Source organism: Scyliorhinus torazame, chromosome 10 (assembly GCF_047496885.1).
Source record: "Scyliorhinus torazame isolate Kashiwa2021f chromosome 10, sScyTor2.1, whole genome shotgun sequence".
In the NCBI taxonomy this organism is placed as follows: domain Eukaryota; kingdom Metazoa; phylum Chordata; class Chondrichthyes; order Carcharhiniformes; family Scyliorhinidae; genus Scyliorhinus; species Scyliorhinus torazame.
Window position 1 is genome coordinate 92,798,965 of NC_092716.1, and position 19,731 is coordinate 92,818,695.

The window sequence follows — 19,731 nt, forward strand, 5'->3', positions numbered from 1 at the left end:
GGGCAGAGGGTGCTCCTGGGCCGGGTGCAGCTTGGACCCACGGCCGCCTCGGACTGGCGGGCACAGGGAGTGTAAATTCTATGATAATCTAATCTATGATCTGTGATTGTATGTTCTCTCATTGTACTTTCGTCGATATCTTTTGTGTAACATCAGTCTTAATTGTCTTCCCAAACACTAGGTGTGGCTATGAAACCTGTAAACTAATCATACAAACTGAAATATGTAACATTAAAATTGTGAAAACCAATAAAAACATTTAAAAAAAACAAAGAAGCTGAAATCCGGAACAAAGCAATATAAAGGTGATTTTCAAGGTATGGCTTTATTAATTGTGCCCATGCAAATCACATTGCAAAGCCTATGTGTGTTATATGCAAGGAAGCACTGACAAATTAAAGTTTAAAACCCTCAAAACTCCAAAGCATGGCGAGCTTGAGGACAAACCTCTTAATTTTTTTTAACGGATGCAGTGAGATCTTAATTCATCAGCAGACAGTGAAGAGGATAGTCCTCCCGAGATTCCTGTTTGTGTTTCAGTGTCTCCCCATCTTTATTCTGCGGTCCTTTTTTAAACGGGTCAATAAGGTAATCACTGGCTTTGTATGGGCGGGCAAGAGTAAAAGGGATGCTTGAGCGGAGCCGGGGGGGGGGGGGGGGGGGGGGGGGTGGGGGCAGGCTGGCGCTGCCGAACTTTAGCTGATGGGGTCGTACAATGCAAGAACACGATGCACATCTTTGTCTCGTCCTTGACAGAATCAGGGCAATACAGCTGATACTCAACCTCACTTAATACAGTTTCAGAGTCAACCAGGTTCCCTGCGTGGATCACCTACTAACAGCTAATATCATGAAGCCAGATCCAGGCAAGACCAGGGCCATACGACAGATGTCCATCCCTGTGGACATGCATGCTTTACAGTGTTTCCTTGGTATGATGAATTATCTTCCAATGTTCGTTCCTTGCTACAGTGAGGTCACTGAACCTCTACCCCCTCCACCAGGATGTCGAATGGTGTTGGCAGGAGTACCATATTGCTGTGTTCAACAAACTCAAGCGGGCACTCTCAGCCCTGCCAGTGCTACAATACTTTGACATTCGAGCACCCGGACTCCTATCAGCAGATGCTTCCCAGCACAGACTTGACGCAGTCTGCATCCAGAATGACCAATATCTGTGCATCAAGGACCCTCAGTGACACTGAGGCTCACTGTGCACAGATAGAGGCGAAGAAACTCCTCGCCTTAGTTCTCGACTGTTGGAAACTCTAAGACTCCATTTATGGTTGTCCTGCAAGTGTTGAAACTGATCATCAGCAACGCATGATGCTAAAGTTGCAACACTACATTCTCAGTGCCGGCTACAAATGTGGTAAGGAGCTGCACTTTGCTGAAGCCCTTTCCAGAGCCATCCTACCGACTATAGACCAGGCAGATTGTGAGGAGGACATGAATATTATGGCAATAGAGGTGTTGTCCTCTTGTAGCATCCAGGAACTCAAAGATGGCGTACAGGCAGATATCACCATGAAAAACTCGTCCAAATCCTCAAGGGATCTTCCCTATGAGCTCCACAGGTTTTCCAACATCAGAGATGAAAAACTGTACAAGATGGACTGATAATGCATGGCCAGTAATTTGTCATTCCCGTTTCTCTGCAGAGATGCTGTATCCAGCATCTCCACCAAGGGCACCCAGGGTTGGAAGCAACCAGATACAGGGCAAACAATCCCTATACTGGCCCTCCATGTATCTAGATGTGCAGCATGCAATGCACTCAAGCCGCATCAAACTAAAGAGTCACTTCACCTATACGAGGTCCTGGACCTCCCAGGGTCAGTTATGGTGGCTGACATTTTGGAATGGACTCATATTCCAGGTGATTTAAACTTGACCACCTGCCAGGCATGAAGAGCAACAGTCACAATCCAGCTCAAGAGACACTTCGCCACACTCGGCATCCCCAGAGGGTAATGATGGATAATGCTCGCCAGATTGTCTCCAATGAGCTTAGGAACTTTGCACACACATGGGGACTTTGAGCACATCACAAGTGCACTAGGATCCCAATCCCCATTGAGAAGATCCTCTTGCAACCAAACATCGAGGCACCCTTATGGAGTGCCAACTAAGGGGAAAAAGGTGCTAGAATCATAGAATTTATAGAATAGAATCATATAATTTACAGTGCAGGTGGGGGCCATTCGGCCCATCAAGTCTGCACCAGCCCTTGGAAAGAGCATCCTAACTAAGCCCACACAGCCACCCTATTCCAGTAACCCCATCTAATCTTTTGTTAGGACATTAAGGGCAATTTAGCATGGCCAATCCACTTAACCTGCATATCTTTGGACTGTGGGAGGAAACCGGAGCACCCGGAGGAAACTCACGCAGACACAGAGAGAACATGCAGACTCTGCACAGACAGTGACCCAAGCCGGGAATCTAACCTGGGACCCTGGAGCTGTGAAGCAACTGTGCTAACCACTGTGCTACCATGTACACAGATTCTGCCCATTAACGCCTCGTCAAATAGTCAGGATCCAGACCACACACGTGGCCGTGACAAATTGGCAGTGGTACACGGCCATGCCCCACAGCCAAACAGCTACATGGTAGCCTCGGATGGTGCCTCTTACATATGAAACCAGCGTCACCTACTGCAGGTATCTGAATCAGCACCATCAACCACCACCCAGCCATCCAGCCTACAATCCAGCCCCCCCCCCACCCCCCCAAGCTAGTGGAAATGGAAGGTCTGCCAGAGACCGATGCAGCAAACCCTGCATCCACCAGGTACAGCGAAAGAGCGCCTATTACCATCCACACTGAGGACTCCAACCCGGCCAGCTGGCATAATTACACACTCAGAGTGTATGAGTAAGCTAATACAAGGTTCCAGGTTTATGTCATGAACTATTCTACAACTAGCCTTCATTTTTTAAAGGGGGAAGAAGGGGTAATGTAGTGTAGACCAAGTGGTCACACGAAGACGCGATCGCGCGGCTGCCTAAGGGATCACAAGTCAGTAGCATGGGAGTTTGCGCAGGAGTTCTCCAAGTGTGCGGGAGTTCTCCTGGAATGCGGGAGTTCTCCTTGGAGCGCAGGGGTTCTCCAGAAGCGTGGGAGTTCTCCCCAGAGCGTGCGAGTTCATGGGTTCTTCCCAGTGCGCAGGAGTTCCCCCCCGGAGCACGTGATGTTCTCCTGGAACACGGAATTTCTGCCAGAACGCGGGAGTTCTCCCCGGAGGGCAGGAGTTCTCATAGAATCATAGAGTTTACAGTGCAGGAGGAGGCCATTCGGCCCATCGAGTGCACCGGCTCTTGGAAAGAGCACCCTACTTAAGCCCACGCCTCCACCCTATCCCTGCAACCCAGCAACCCCACCTAACCCTTTTGGACACGAAGGGGCAGTTTATCGTGGCTAATCCACCCATTTCTGCACATCTTTGGGCTGTGGGAGGAAACCGGAGCACCCTGAGGAAACCCACACAGACACGGGGAGAACGTGCAGACTCCACACAGACAGTGACCCAGGCTCTCCAAGCCTACGTCCATCATGATGCCTGTCTAAACTGAAACCTTCTGCACTTCCGGGGTCCATATCCCTCTTTTCCGCTCCTATTCTTGTATTCATCAAGATCATAGAAATCCTACAGTGCAGAAGGAAGCCATTCGGCCCCCCAGGTCTGCACCGACCTTTAAAATGAGCACTCTACCCATTTCCACTCTCCATCCACCCTGCCATATCCCTGTAACCCAGAACCGAACCTGCACATCCCTGGACATTAAGGGTAATTTAGCATTACCAATCCACCTAGCCTGCACATCTTTGGACTGTGGGAGGAAACTGGAGCACCTGGTGGAAACCCACGCAGACACGGTAGCATTGTGGATAGCACAATTGCTTCACAGCTCCAGGGTCCCAGGTTCGATTCCGGCTTGGGTCACTGTCTGTGCGGAGTCTGCACATCCTCCCCGTGTGTGCGTGGGTTTCCTCTCACAGTCCAAAGATGTGCAGGTTAGGTGGATTGGCCATGATAAATTGCCCTTAGTGTCCAAAATTGCCCTTAGTGTTGGGTGGGGTTACTGGGTTATGGGGATAGGGTGGAGGTGTTGACCTTGGGTAGGGTGCTCTTTCCAAGAGCCAGTGCAGACTCGATGGGCCAAATGGCCTCCTTCTGCACTGTAAATTCTATGATAATCTATGACATGGGGAGAACGTACAAACTCCACACAGAGGCCAAAATTGAACCTGGGTCGCTGGCGCTGTGAAGCGGCAGTGCTAACCTCTGTGTCACTGTGCTGCCCCGATAGATATGCCCCTATCGTATATGTTTCCACCACCTCCCCCAGCAGCGAGTTCCAGGCACACACCACCCTCTGCGTAAAAAACGTGCCTCGCACATCTCCTTTAAACCTTGCCCTTCGCACCTTAAACCTATGTCCCCTTGTCCACCCTGGGAAAAAGCGCCTGACTATCCACTCTGTCCATGCCACTCATAATTTTGTAAACCTCTATCAGATCATTCCTATACCTCCGTCGTTCCAGTGAAAACAGTCTGAGTTTATCCAACCTCTCCTCATAGCTAATACCCTCCAGACCAGGCAACATCCTGGTGAACCTCTTCTGTACCCTCTCCAAAGTCTCCACATCCTTCTGGTAGTGTGGCGACAAGAATTGTATGCAATATTGCAAATGTGGCCTAACTAAGGTTCTGTACAGCTGCAGCATGTCTTGCCAATTTTTATACTCGGTGCCCCAACCGATGAAGGCAAGCATGGCGTATGCCTTCTTTACTATCTATCCACCTGTACGCCCAAATCTCTCTGCCTGTCAATATTCCTAAGGGATCTGCCTTTTATGGTATAATTCCCACCTGTATTAGACCTTCCAAAATGCATTATCTCACATTTGTCCGGATTAAACTCCATCTGCCATTTCTCCACCCAAGTCTCCAACCTATCTATATTCTACTGTATCCTCTGACAAGCCTCTTCACTACCCCAACTCCACCAAAGTTTGTGCCGTCTGCAAACTTACTAATCAAACCAGCTACATTTTCCTCCAAATATATATACTACAAACAGCAAAGGTCCCAGCACTGGACCTGTGGAACACCACTAGTCACAGCCTTCCATTCAGAAAAGCACCCTTCCACTGCTACCCTCGAACTTCTATGCCAAGCCAGTTTTGTATCCATTTTGCCAGCTCATCTCTGATCCTGTGTGACTTCACCTTCTGTACCAGTCTGCCATGAGGGACCTTGTCAAAAAAATGCTGTCTTTTTTTTTTAAATTTCCTCCAAGACTTGTTGTTACAACTGATACAGAATTCTCACATTCCTGCCTCTCCTTCTCAAAGACTTGTCGGATCCAATTATCCAGGATTTCCTGATATTTCAAAAACATCTGATTGTCTTGCAAATTTGATGGATCTACTAAAATTTCCATTCCATGCATTCTGTGATGTTCTTTGTTGAGTTTCTCAGGATGGATTAAAGTTGTAGTGTAGCCAAAGAACATCATGCTATGTTATCAAACAAAGCTGTTTATTTACACTACACAAATTATGATTTGAACACATTACAAGGTATTAACTAATAAATAAGACTATACTATATGCTACAGAACCCTATACTACTGATGTATCTTAACTCACACCTACTCTAAGCTTCCCCTTACTCCTTCTTACACCTTCTCCCAGAAGTCTGAGGCACTCCTTTTTATAGGTCTGCTCCCCAGCTCCATCTGGTGGTAGGATATAGTATCACATTAACTCTTAATGTACCGGCGCCGGGTCGGAGAATCGCCGGGGGGGGCACGAGAATCGGGCCCTGCCTCCCTGACGCCGGCTTCCCCATTCTCCAGCGCCGTTTTTTGGGCAGCCACAGGATCGCCGCCACGCCAGTCGGGGGCCGTTGACAGGGGCCCCCCCCCGGCGATTCTCCAGGCCCCAATGGGCCAAGTGGCCGACGAGTTTGGCCTAGTCCCGCCGGCATGGATTACTCACCTCTTACACGGTGGTACCTGGAAGGTGAGTGTGCGGGGCCATGCTAGAGGTGGGACGGGGGGATCCGACGTGGGGGGGGGGGGCGACTCTCATAGTGGCCTGGCTCGCAATCGGGGCCTACCGATCGGTGGGTGGGCTGGTTCCGTGGGGGCCTACTTTACTCCGCGCCGGGCCCCTGTAGGGCTCCGCCATATTGCCCGGGGCCGGCACGGAGAAGGGAACCCCCACGCATGCGTGGAAATACGCCGGCCGTTCTGCGCATGCGCGAATTCGCGCCGGCCGTTCCATGCTGGCTGGAGCTGCGGGGACGTCTCCGGCAGCAACCTAGCCTCCTAGAAAGGTGAGAATTCCTCACTTTCGGCGGCCGTTGATGCCGGAGTCGTTGGGCCATAGCCCCATTATTAGAGAATCCCGCCCAATGTCACACTCTCCTTGCTTTGAGAACTAACTGTTTCTTTTTAATTCCATCAGATTTGCTGTAATGGAAAGCTTGTTTTCTGTATAATTCAGCAGAAAGAAGAGCCGGCCTCCAGCAATGTGGAGGCCGGCTCCACCGGGAAGCTCTGTATCTAACCAGGATCTTTTTAAAGATGACTTTGGGGCGGCACAGTGGTGCAGTGGTTAGCACTGCTGCCTTACAGCACCGAGGACCCGGGTTCGATCCGTGTGGAGTTTGCACATTCTTCTCGTGTCTGTGTGAGTTGCACCGCCACAACCAAAGATGTGCAGGGTAGATGGATTGGCCACGCTAAATTGCCCCTTAATTGGAAAAAAAGAATTGGGTACTCTAAATTTAAAAAAAAGATGACTTTGAAAGTGATATATCTGAAATATGGACAGAATTTTCATGCTGTCAGAGTATGCGAGGATAGTTATCTCAGGCCATGCACCCCACTGGCTGGAGATTCGGTTTAGATCTGGATGAGCGAGGCCGGGATGGAGGTCTGATTCGGGGTTGTTGGCGGATGGAGGTTTTTGTGATAAAGTGCGGGCAGCGATTAAGGAGAATGTGGAGTTGAATCAAAATGGGGAAGTGTCGGCGGCCATTTGTTGGGAAGCACTGAAGGTAGTGGTCGGAGGGGGAAATTATTTTGTTTAAGGCTCGTGCGGATAGGGAAAGGAGGGAGGAACATGACCGTCTAGTGAGCGAGATAGTGGAGGTGGACAGGAAATATTCGAGTGTACCCACCGCGGAGGGATTGACTGGAAGGAAAAAGTTGCAGGGACAGTTTGACAACAGGGAGGGTGGTATGGCAACTGCGTAGGGCAAGAGGGGTGCAATACGAGTATGGGGAGACGGCGAACCGCATGCTGCCGCACCAGCTGCAGAGGCAGGCCGTGTCCAGGGAAATATTGCAGATACAGACTGGGGCTGGAGATGTGGTGTCGGAACCGGGGAAGATAAACAAGGCGTTTAGGGAATACTACCAGGAACTGTACGAGGCGGACCCGGGAGAGGAGAGGAGGGGGATATGGGGCAGTTTCTGGACGAGCTGGAGTTTCCCCAGATGGAGGAAGCAAAGAGGCAGGCGTTGGAGAAGCCCCCGGGTCTGAGGGAGGTGTTCGATAGTATCAGGTGTATGAAGTCAGGAACGGTCCCAGGGCCGGATGGGTATCCGGCGGAATTTGTGACGGACCTGGAACCACATCTGTTGGGGGCGTTTAATGAACACTGGAGAAGGGAGAGTTGCCGGAGACGATGACGCAGGCAGTAATCATGCTAATCCCCAAAAAGGAGAAGGACCCGGTGGAATGTGGGTCGTACAGGCCCACGTTAGGGCATCACGGTAGCATAGTGGAGGGCAGCACAGTAGCATAGTGGAGAGCAGCACAGTAGCATAGTCGTTAACACAATGGCTTCACAGTGCCAGGGTCCCAGGTTCGATTCCCCGCTGGGTCACTGGCTGTGTGGAGTCTACACGTTCTCCCCGTGTCTGCGTGAGTTTCCTCCGGGTGCTCCTGTTTTCTCCCACAGTCCAAAGATGTGCAGGTTAGGCGGATTGGCCATGCCAAATTGTCCTTAGGTTAGATGGGGTTGCAAGGTTATGGGGATAGGGTGGAGATGTGGGGTTAAGTAGGGTGCTCTTTCCAAGAGCCGGTGCGGACTTGATGGGCCGAATGGCCTCCTTCTGCATTGTCAATTTTATGATATCACTATTGAACACGGATAGGAAAGTATTGGCCAAGTTGTTGGCGGGTAATATAAGACGGCTGTTGAATGTAGTGATGAATCTGTCGGGGGCTCTGGTACCGGAGGTGGTGGTGTCCATGGACGTGGAGAAGGCATTTGATCGAGTGGAGTGGCGGTACTTGTTCGAGGTTTTGGGAAGGTTTGGGTTTGGGCTGAGATTTGCAGCATGGGTGCAGTTAGACCATAAGACCATAAGGCATAGGAGCGGAAGTAAGGCCATTCGGCCCATCGAGTCCACTCCACCATTCAATCATGGCTGATTTCAACTCCATTTACCCGCTCTCTCTCCATAGCCCTTAATTCCTCGAGAAATCAGGAATTTATCAACTTCTATATGTGGCATGTATGTGGCATCAAGGGCGAGTGTGAGGACGAATAATATGAGTTCGCGGAGCTTTGACTTATACAGGGGTACGAAGCAGGGGTGCCTGCTGTCGCCGTTACTATATGCGCTGGCCATAGAGCCGTTGCCGATGGCTCTCAGGGGGTCGGTGGAGTGACATGGAATAATGAGGGGACAGAGGGAGCAACATCAGATGTCGCTCTATGCCGATGACCTGTTCCTGTATGTTTCAGATCCGCTGGAGAGTATGGGAAGGATTATGGGCCTACTGGGGAGGTTTGGAGGGTCCTCGAGATATAAACTGAATGTAGGGAAAAGCAACGTTTTCCCGGTGAACGAGCTGGGAGGTTGGCCAATTTAGCGGGAAAGCCATTTCCTGTAGCGAGGGATAGGTTTAGGTATTTGGGGATTCAGGTGTTGAATCCCAAGTTTCTTTACCCGTCAGTCTGGCCTCAATAAAAGTCGAGATGGATTTGCAGGTACAGCATTAGTTATTTTATTTAGCTTGCAAGCTTGATTCCTCTCACAGAAACATAGGACACGTCCAGTCTCCTATATCCAGGAAAGCGAATGAACAAAAAGACAAAGGGATCTCTGCAAATCAATTCAAATGGTATCAGGTTTCACATACTCGACGCCCATAGGTCAGCCTATATCCCTCCTGACCTGTTTGATCTATTCTGATTGGCTCACTTCCAATCCCTTCCTCTGGCCCTTATTACTCAGCATCCTTTTCTCCTGCTTTGGTGGACGCACCTCTTCCTGCTTTTCCATGCGGTCTGAAATCCTTTGTCTGTGAACTCACTAGAATTAGACTGGCCTACCTCTACATTACATTAACTAATATCTCTAAAGTAACTATTTTATATCACATTCGTCATTCCCTCCTTTTATCATTCCATGATAACCGAACTATCCAATCCATAGCTACGGTTCCTCATCTAAAAAGATCCGTCGCTGCATTTCCAATTCCTGGCTCAGCCCCCCCCCCCCTCATCTGCTGCACCCTCATGGATTTTAACAGTTAAGATTTTAGGGGCGTTGATCTGTTCCAGTGCACCCCGCATTCTACCCAACACACATTTAAGGATAGCTAGGCCCACAAAGATGCAGCCGATAGCCACCACTAAATACATGGCCATATTTATCAACCAGTCCTTCCAACCTCCAAATCCCCAGTTACCCCAAGAGCCAGGATCCTGCATTCCGTCCAGGTGATCCCGTATGTGATCCATAAATTTAGTGATGTTAGCGGTCAAGTCCTGAACTCCCATGATACACTTGCCCTGCACTATGGCGCATACCCCACCCTCACGGGCCGGAAGATAGTCAAGAGCATACCGGTTCTGCATTGCAAACAACCGTAGCTGAGACAATTCCTTGGTTATTGCCCCGAGGGCTCCCAAGGCTTCATTTCCCAAGATGGTAAGGCCACAAATAAAATAATTCCTATCGCTGACAGCCAAAGAATCCCCCACACCTCCCAGTGTCAAGACGCTCAGAATCCCCCACCCGGATGAGTGGCCCCGGTTGGGTGCAAGAACCTGAGGTTTTTTCCAGTTCTCGCAAAATTCAGCAGAGACTGCCCGGCGTGCTAACTGATTATGCAGCTTCCACGCCGAAGGGCAGGGGACTGTGGTAGGGACTAGAGTCCCAATAGCAATTTGGCGGGGAAATGGGGGTGACAAAACATTGGTCGCTGTGCCATTAAATAAAAAGTAGTATCCTTGTTCCGTGTGCAGGCTAGCATCACAATCAGTATATCGGTTGCGTAAGGATCCCCCAGTAGCCCAGTTTATCCAGCTTTGAAACGCCCATTCGGGCCGCCTAGCAATGCGAAAAGCCCTAGTCCCAACAGTGATATGAGAGACATTCGCCCATCCACAAAGGAGCTGGAGGCCGGCGTTCAATGGAACGCAAGTGGTGTTGTAACAAACGCATTGGCCAGACGCCTGGGTGATATGGCACCTCCTGTCCGTACAGGTGGGGAACAGACATGTTATATTCGTTTCCACCTCTACCAGCAAACAGCCGTATCCTTCACTGCTGAAACAATTCTCGTACGACCGGGAATCCCTATTGGGAGTGAAGTGGCTAGGTATGTACGCCCTCCACTGTTGCAGCCTATCATACTGTGAATGGGAATTATCCCGAGGAAGGGGAAGGCAAATAGCCAGTGGTGCTGAACCCGGATCGTAAGGAAGAGTGACTTGCTCGGGCAGTGGCTCGGAATGCTGACAATGAACCACCGTTTGGGGAGTGCCCCAAAGCGGTGAAACAGAAAATAACCTAGACACCGCTGCGGGGTTCGGGTAGCAGACAACCCGTCCCTGGCCATACAAGCGGTGGTAAATCTGGTAAAAGAGATTCATACTACCCGGGTTTTCCTCAGTTTGGCCTTTAACTAACTTAAGTGTATTTCCCGGTAACCTACGTTCTAGCTGTACTTCCCTTCTCACACGCCCCGTCCTCTCTCTAGTCCCTTTCTCTTTCTCATAGCCTCTTCCTACGCTCTCCTGATGACCTGATGTTACCTTTCTTGCACCAATCTTAACACATCCAAAATCAAATTTACATGTATTCCAAAAACAAGGCAATGTCCATATAATATTCCCTTCCCATCGCCGGGACCGGTGCAATTGCTTCATGAGTCCTGCATTCTCCTTAACTTTGACAACCTTCCATGAGTCGATACCATGTCCTCGTATATGGGGGCAGCGAAGAACATCACCTTTGCATAGGTGATGTATCCTTGTAGATTGGTTGGGGTTACAAACATAGATAATATTCTCCTTTTCCATGTCCATCGCCAATAACACTCCAAGCGAGGTGAGGCCAAATATCACACAGACGGTGCGTAGCCACCCCATCATGCTCCACACCTGTAAAATAGCACTGGAGAAGGGAGGCAGGTTAATCTGTCCAAGAAAATGAGGCCCGTTATCAGAACTCAACTGAGCTGGTCTACTGTACCGGGGAATGCTTTCCCGCATCAGAACTTTAACCCCAGTAGCAGCTTTATTATCGGTAGTCGGATACGCCTCGACCCATCTGCTGAACACATCCACAATGACCAAAACATATTTATAACATTGACACCTTTCCAACTCAATGTAATCCACTTGAAGCGTCTCAAAGGGACCACTGGGCAACGGGGTTTGCCCCATCCCACAAGGGATACCTTTTCCGGTGTTATATTGCTGACAAATCAAACACCGATTACTGATACTCTGGGCCAACCCCTGCATTTTAGGGTGCCACCAAGTGTCCAGCAACAAATCACTAGTCCCTCGAGCCCCACAATGAGTTGCAAAGTGTACACATTCAATGACCCATAAAGCCAGTACATCAGACATACAAGTCTGATGTGCTGGCGTGGTCCATAAAGAGGAAACAGAATCATATGTACAACCTAACCGTTTCCACATTTGTTTATCACTCTCAGGAGCGTCCTCCTGTAACATTATGACGTCTTGGATGGTTGGCATTGACTTGTCAGAAGCAGACATATTTATAGTAGATCGTTTAGTCTGACTTAACATTTTAGGCACCATCACTTGCTGAATTTGCGCGGCTGTCCGCGCTGCACAATCTGCTCGTTCATTACCAACGTCAACTGGGGTCTTACCATTTGTGTGGGCAGCGCATTTAATAACGGAAATCTGCGCGGGGATAAGAAGGGCCTGCAGTAGGTCATTAACTAAACCCCGGTGGGATATTTGACCACACATAATCATGTCAGGTTGTTCTGACGAAATGTCACTCAAATCGCCCCTTATTGTGGTAGTTTCCTGAATCAAGGCTAAACAGTCGTGGCCAGGTGCGTCTTCATGGCCAGGGGGACCACTAAGAAAACAGGCTGGATTGATAGTGGTACAGTGGTTAAATGTCAGACGTGGATTGTTCAAAAGGTATACCTCATACCTATTCTGACGAGCTGCGGTAAGATGCTGAGTCTGCAGTTGCCCCAATAGTGCGATGACCGAGTGGGAGCTATACACCGTAATATCCTGTTGGAGGGTGAGAGCATGTAACGGCTATGCGATGGCATTGATTGAATGTAAATCATTTACTAATCGGTACTGGTCTGGTTTGGCTGGTTTAGGCATAGCAAGTATGGGGGTGTTACATTCTGATTGGCAAGGGACCAAAATACCCTGTTGCAACAGCTCTTGAATTAATTTGTCTATAGACGGAGCAGCTTGGGATTTCAGGGGGTATTGCCGAATGGAAGGTAGCTTTACATGATCCTTAATCATTACCTTTATAGGTGTAACATTTGTCTTTCCCACTTGTGATGGGTATTCCGTCCAGACTTGTGGATTGACATATTCCAACACATCATGTCCCCAGTGATGCTGCAGTCGAGTGTTAGTTGTTTCAGGGACCTCAAAATATTTTATGGTAGTGCCGTCCGGCATGACTTGAAGTGCGTACTCTGTTGGATCCGAATGATCCACTGCCCTCCTTACCATTCGCCCCAGATCCCTGGCATGGTACCGGTCGTGGACCTGACGTGTAATATGAGGGCTTACCGAAGCTTACTGTGGCCATAAATGTGGTGATATTGTAACAAAATCGGCTGTACCTTCTTTTCCCGTGACTGTGGCTGTAACCTTGACTGGCCATTCGGTCCCAATTAATGGCCGGTATTTGTCCTCCAACTCCCTGTTTCGTCCAGTGCTGTCATAGGCCAGGGTAACGTGATGCAGTGACTGTTCAATGTCTAACGTCCACCACTGGGGGGTGATAGAAATATAGCACTGTTGTCTCATCCTCCATGATTTAACTGTTACCCCTTCGTCTCCGTACTCTAGCTGTAGCTGGAAGATACACAGTAAATCTCGGGCCAACAAGTTACAGTCCAATCCAGTAGTCACTACAAACTGATGATCTGCAGACTTATTCTCGTAAGTGACTGTGACAGGTTCAGAAATAGGATACTCACACACCTGTCCTTGGAACCCCGACAATTGCTGCGTGTGGTCGGATAGTGGTAGTCGAAGTTCTGATTGCACAGAAGACATGGCTGCTCCAGTGTCGATTACAAATGAGTGATGTTGATCTCCTATCTGCAGAGAGATAATAGGTTCCCTGTCCGATTGGAGAGTCCTTATGACTAAATTAGCTAGTCAATCCTGTGTTGGGAAAGGGTTTTCCTGGGAGAAGTCAGTGTATCTCGTCTGTCCTCCCCTTGGTGGGTACCCCCTCCTTTGGTTCGGATAATCTCCTTCTACTGCCTGTCTTTTAAAGGGGCATTCCTGTTGCCAGTGATCTGCACGGCCGCAATTAAAACATGCATTGCTCCCTCTATATCTGCCTAGTCCTCTTCTCCCAGTAGACTAATGGTCCCTTAGAGGGGGTTGCGGTTGTAAAGCTGTTGATGCATTCGGTGGGCCATAAAAAGGAGCTGAGGGTCCTTTTGGGTGGGTTTGGTATCTTCCTAATCGGCAACTGTCTCCGAATCTCACCAGGGGGCACTCTAGCTATTTCCTCTGGTTCTTCGACGTCTCTCCCTGTCACTAGAGGGAGTTCTTTCTCTTCAAAATCATCTGTTGCAGCTTCCTTTGTTCTACAAACCTTGCGGTTTCTCCTTAGTTTGGAGGGACTTAGGTGGTATACTTAATTGTTTCTGGTGAGGATCAAGCCCTTCTCTCGCTGTCCGAGATCTGGTCCTAGAGCTAACTGGGCTTGCGAAACAGAGCTCCTCTTTCTCTACTGATCGTGAAGATGGTAAATCAGGACCCATACTATCACCCAAAAGGGCTTGAGTTACTGGCATAATTGGAATCTGGGAGCAGTGACTGGATATCAATTATTATACTCTGGTGGTTCTGGAATTAGTGCAGACAATGCTACAGGTGCAGTCGGAACTTTTAGTGAACATTTTCTAAATTATTGAATTTATCATTTTCTGTCAATTCAAGGCCAGCCATTGAACTACGTAGCTCATCTCTTGTTTGACCCGCGTCTTTCCTGTCTCTACTTGCGCGTTTTTTTTTTGGTTTTTTTTTGGAAAAGCGATTGAAAAGGTTCTAACAGTGTTTTTTTTTTAAACTTAAAAATGTTTGAAAATTCAAATTGAATTACTGCAACTTGCAAGCTTCGCTCTGATCTCAACTCAGAACTAAATTCACGATTTGCTTAACACAAACTTGTATAACATTTACAACTTAATTAATTCTTTATCTTAACAATTTTTCTTTTAACAAGTTTTTCTTACATTCACAAAAATGTTGGCACAGTCAACTATCATCTCCAGATTTACACTTTTTAAAATGGTGTCCGTGATCTTCTTTAAGTTTCTATTAATCTCCAGATAAAATGAGATAAACATTATTTCAAGTAAGTAAAACTTAAGATTCTGGCAATTTCAATCAATTGCTTTCGAAAATAATAACTTTTATCAAAGAGGTGGAGAAACCCACTGGTTTCCTTTAATTAATTCAAAACGTAACTTTGCTGGAGTTCACTGACTCAAAGGAAAGGTATCCGATTACACTACAGGCTGCTGCTGTTAACCCTTTGAGAGACCTCTGCTTCAACCAATATGCAGCATTCCCCACAATCTCAACTAGTCCTCAGAACTGCGCCCTTCGCCACCACAGTCCAAGGGTACAATTTTAGCTTAATCAACTATATATTTAAAACATTCACACACAGAGTTGAACCATTTTCAATTTCAAATGTCCCATCAACTCCATAACCTAACCCAAGCCGAATCAGAACTCACACATGGAGTTGAACCATTTTCAATTTCAAATGTCTCATCAACTCCATAAGCTAACCCAAGCTGAATCAGAACTCACACATGGAGTTGAACCATTTTCAATTTCAAATGTCTCATCAACTCCATAACCTAACCCAAGCCGAATTAACAATATGAAATCCCATCAATTAAATTGCTAATTCCCAGACTGACCTTTGATTTCGTCGAGACAATCTTTCTGTACCAACCGCGAGTGACCAGACTAATCAGACGATAAGAAGAGGGGAAAAATCAATGCGTGGTCATTTTCCAGTTCTGCATTGTGGGCCCTCTTTCCCCATCCTCCTGTTCATAATCAGTCTAATTCTGATTTCGCAGTTGGTCTGAACCGTCTTGAGAAATCCGGGTTTTCGGCACCAAATGTTGAATCCCAAGTTTCTTTACCCGTCAGTCTGGCCTCAATAAAAGTCGAGATGGATTTGCAGGTACAGCATTAGTTATTTTATTTAGCTTGCAAGCTTGATTCCTCTCACAGAAACATAGGACACGTCCAGTCTCCTATATCCAGGAAAGCGAATGAACAAAAAGACAAAGGGATCTCTGCAAATCAATTCAAATGGTATCAGGTTTCACATACTCGACGCCCATAGGTCAGCCTATATCCCTCCTGACCTGTTTGATCTATTCTGATTGGCTCACTTCCAATCCCTTCCTCTGGCCCTTATTACTCAGCATCCTTTTCTCCTGCTTTGGTGGACGCACCTCTTCCTGCTTTTCCATGCGGTCTGAAATCCTTTGTCTGTGAACTCACCAGAATTAGACTGGCCTACCTCTACATTACATTAACTAATATCTCTAAAGTAACTATTTTATGTCACATTCGTCACAGGTAGTGAGGGAATGGACAAAGCTTCATAAGTGGAACTTAGCGAAGCTGGAGAAGGAAGCCAGGGAGGATCTAAAGAGGTGGTATAACTGCACTTGACATTGGCGGGGAGGGTCCAAGTGCTGAAAATGAATATTCTGTCGAGGTTCTGGTTTATCTTTCAGGCTCTCCCGATCTTTATACCAAAGGCCTTTTTTCGGAAATTGGGCATGATCATTTCAGACTTTGTATGGGTGGGGTAGGTGCCGAGGGTGGGGAGGACCCTGCTACAGAGTCAGAGGCAGCAGGGGGGGATGGCTTTGCCAAACTTGCTTCATTATTATTGGGCAGCGAATGTGGACAAGGTGCGGCGGAAGTGGGAAGGAGAAGGGGTAGAGTGGGTTAGGATTGAGGAGGAATCTTGTAAGGGGTCTAGTTTGAGGGCTATGGTGTCGGCAGCGATGCCAATGGCTCCGAGTAGGTATTCAGGGAGCCCAGTGGTGCAGTCCACGGTGAAGATATGGAATCAGCTGAGGATGCATTTTAGGATGGAAAGGGACGTCGGTGCTAACGCCGCTGTGCGAGAATCATGGGTTTGAGCCGGGGGGGGGGGGGGGGGGGGGTTGGTTAGTGTATACAGGAGTTGGAGGGAAGTGGGGCTGGACAAGGTGAGGGATTTGTATTTGGAGGAAGGGTTCGCCAGTCTGGAGGAGCTAAGGGAGAGGGTAGAGCTCCCGAGGGGGAGTGAGTTCAGGTATTTGCAGGTTAGGGGCTTTGCACGAAAGGTCTGGAGGGGGTTCCCTAGGTTTCTGGGATACACCTGCTGGAGCGACTGCTGCTTCCAGATGTGGAAGGGGAGGGAAGAATTGGGGATATATGAAAGTGGCTGGGGGGGCAGGGATGGGGGTGAGTGGTGAAGATCAAGGAGAAATGGGAAGAGGAGTTGGGAATGGAAATCAATTGGGAATTATGGAGTGAGGCACTGCGAAGGGTAAACAGGACCTCCTCCTGTGCAAGAATGAGCCTGATACAGTTTAAGATGGTGCACAGGGTGCATATGACTCGGGCGAGAATGAGGGGGTTCTTTCAGGGGGTAGCAGATGAGCGTGAGAGGTGTGGTCGGGGGCCAGGGAATCACGCGCACATGTTTTGTGGTTGCAAAAAATTGGGAAGATTCTGGGCGGGAGTGTTCGCGGTCTTAGCCAGGATAGCGGAGGAGGACGTGGCCTTTGCCTCTCTTATTGCACAGTGGCGAATTTTACTCGAACGGCAGTCGGCATCGCTACCGGGGGTAGAGGCTTGGTTGGGTAACCTGTACGACTTGCTGCGATTGGAGAAGATACAATATGAGTTAAGGGGCACTGTGGAGAGCTTGAGAAAAGGTGGGTGACATTTGTGACTATGTTTGTGGAGCTGTTTGTCATGGGGGGGCGGGGGGGGGGGGGGGGGGGTACAAATTTGCTGGAAAGTATGTTTCCCGGGGAGTTTATGGGTTTTAACCTGTTTTGATACATGTCTGTAAGAAAATACATTAAAAAAAAAAAAATTTGTGTTGACATGTGGGGGTGGGTGGGGGCAGGGGTCGCTAATGCAGAGGAGGCGAGCCAGCACTTATCCGCCTACGGGCCATTTTCCCAGGGGCAGGATCAGGGGCGAAAAGCTACCCGCTAGCAAGAGTTAGGTAGCCAATTAAGGTTAGATAAATGGCCATTAAGGCCAATTTTTAACGGCCGACTTGGATTTTCTAGTGAGGCTTCTGTGCCCCTGACGATATCGGGCACTCAGCCAGAGGCCTGGAGGCAGCCTCCTGATGGGAGACCAGGTGGTCAGTGCTTCAGGCAGACTTTAATATCCTTTCCATTTACCTATTAACAGCTACGGCTACAGCTCTCCTTGTTGGGGGGGTCGGAGGGGGGGGGGGGGGGGGGGTGCCCCATCCAAAAATGTCACCCTTGTAAATGCGGTCATTTATAAATGAAACGGTTTTAAACTTTACTGGGGAGGACTCAAGCTACAGGCACATTCTCTTTCTCTTACCTGAAAGGGCAAGCTACAACTCCAGTTTGTTCCCGTCCATCAGCCTCTCATTGACCCTCCAGTATCAAGAGCCAAGATGACGAACATGCCCTCTGGCCAGTATTTGGCTATTTCAGGGAATTCACTGCCAGCCGACGGTTTCCAGTGCACGTGGGACCCCTATTTGCCCCTGATGTTAGCATCCTGACCCAAACTCAAAATCCTGCCCCACACCTCTCCTCCACCCAATCTCCCTATTTTTTAAGTTGCCCTGGCTCTGTATTTGTTTAAGAGTTGTTTATCTCTAACATCTTCCACTTCTGATGAGAAGTCATCAGCCTGAAACGTTAATTCTGTTTCTCTGTCCACTGATGTTGTCTGGCTTGCTGAGTATTTCCAGAATTCTCTGGGGGTTTTTATTCATTCCACCCAAAGGTGTTTGTGGTCTGTTGGGCCCACTGTTCGGAATGGTTCAATCCTGCAAGGTTTGTAACAGAGTTGTGATCTGTCCGCAACCACAGCACATTTCTGCTTTTCATGCTGTTATAACCCTCACGGGGGTCACAGGGTGTGAACTATTAGCTTCCCCCGACCTCGGCAGAATATGAACTTCCCCGTTAAGCGGCTTCCCTTAACAAGGGAATCTGTTTCTATGGATATAAAAATCCTGACCCGGATGTGGAGTTTGACCCGGAGTTTGTATATTGTGTGAAAAATCAAACCTTTTTGTTTTGCCTCCATCACTTCCTGTGGTTGCTCTGCCCAGATTCAACACTGGCAACAAGGATAAAGTGGAGCTGCTGATGGCTCCAACTTCTTCAAACTCAGCCCACTTTTCAAAGGCCTCAAGAGGCCGCTTTACTGACGGCACACATGCCACACACAGGGAAGCTACAAAACATTGCTGCAGGTAACGAGAACTGGTTCCAATACTTGGAGCGAATGCAGTATTTATTTTCGTATTAATGCCATTATCAGGGACGAGCGGCAGACGGTATTCCTCCTCACGGATTGTGGGGCCACCACATTTAGCGTAATCAAGAGCCTCACATACCCCGACGCACCTCATACACCCCGACGCCCCTCACACACCCCGATGCTCCTCACACACCCCGACGCTCCTCACACACCCCCACCCACCTCACATCCCCGACGCACCTCACACACCCCGACGCCCCTCACACACCCCCACCCACCTCACACCCCCGACGCCCCTCACACCCCCGACGCCCCTCACACCCCCCACGCACCTCACACACCCCCACGCTCCTCACACACCCCCACCCACCTCACACACCCCCACCCACCTCACACACCCCCACCCACCTCACACACCCCGACGCTCCTCACACACCCCGACGCACCTCACACACCCCGACGCACCTCACACACCCCAACGCTCCTCACACCCCCCCACCCACCTCACCCCCCCCCACCCACCTCACACCCCCCGACCCACCTCACACCCCCCGACCCACCTCACACACCCCGACCCACCTCACACACCCCGACCCACCTCACACACCCCGACCCACCTCATACACCCCGACCCACCTCATACACCCTGATGCTCCTCATACACCCCGACGCACCTC